Source organism: Aplysia californica, unplaced genomic scaffold (assembly GCF_000002075.1).
Source record: "Aplysia californica isolate F4 #8 unplaced genomic scaffold, AplCal3.0 scaffold00167, whole genome shotgun sequence".
Lineage (NCBI taxonomy): Eukaryota > Metazoa > Mollusca > Gastropoda > Aplysiida > Aplysiidae > Aplysia > Aplysia californica.
Genome location: NW_004797437.1, coordinates 284,126 through 284,729, shown reverse-complemented (window position 1 = coordinate 284,729; position 604 = coordinate 284,126).

Genomic DNA, 604 nt, shown 5'->3' with positions numbered 1-604 from the left:
TCTCTCTCTCTCTCTCTCTCTCCCTTCCCCTCGTTAATTCTCGTTATGCCCCGACTGTCTGAAGCTTGTCTGGAAGTGCTTCCAAATGCGAGCAATTGGAATACACTGGCCTTGATAGCTCTGTGCTTTTGAGAAGTTACAGGTACGAAATCGTTGAGTTAACTTCCTGCAACACTTTGCCATTCCGACGGGCAGCATGCGCGTTTGCGGAAAAACGGTGTCTCGGATGCCTGCTTTTTTCTTTCCTCATCTTTACTATCGTCGTTTTCCCTATACCTCTTTTGTATGTTTGTCACTCTCTTGTGAAGTGTTGTTTCCGGAGTGCCTTGATAGTCGAAGCAGACTTTGTGCTGTTGAGGCTTCATCTGCTCTTTTCTTTCTCCAGTTGTTTCGGTATAATTATATAGCGGTTTTTCAGTGGATGCCTATAGTAGTTTTCTTTTTTTTTTATTGAAGTATACGTATTAAATAATATACTGGGGAGTGGTTCGGGCAAGGATGGTACAACTGGAAGTACAGTCGGATAGAAAGAACGGGTGTTTAGTTTTAGTAAGATTTTACGTCGCTCTCAATTGCATAAGGTCATAATATGAGGACTAAGGGG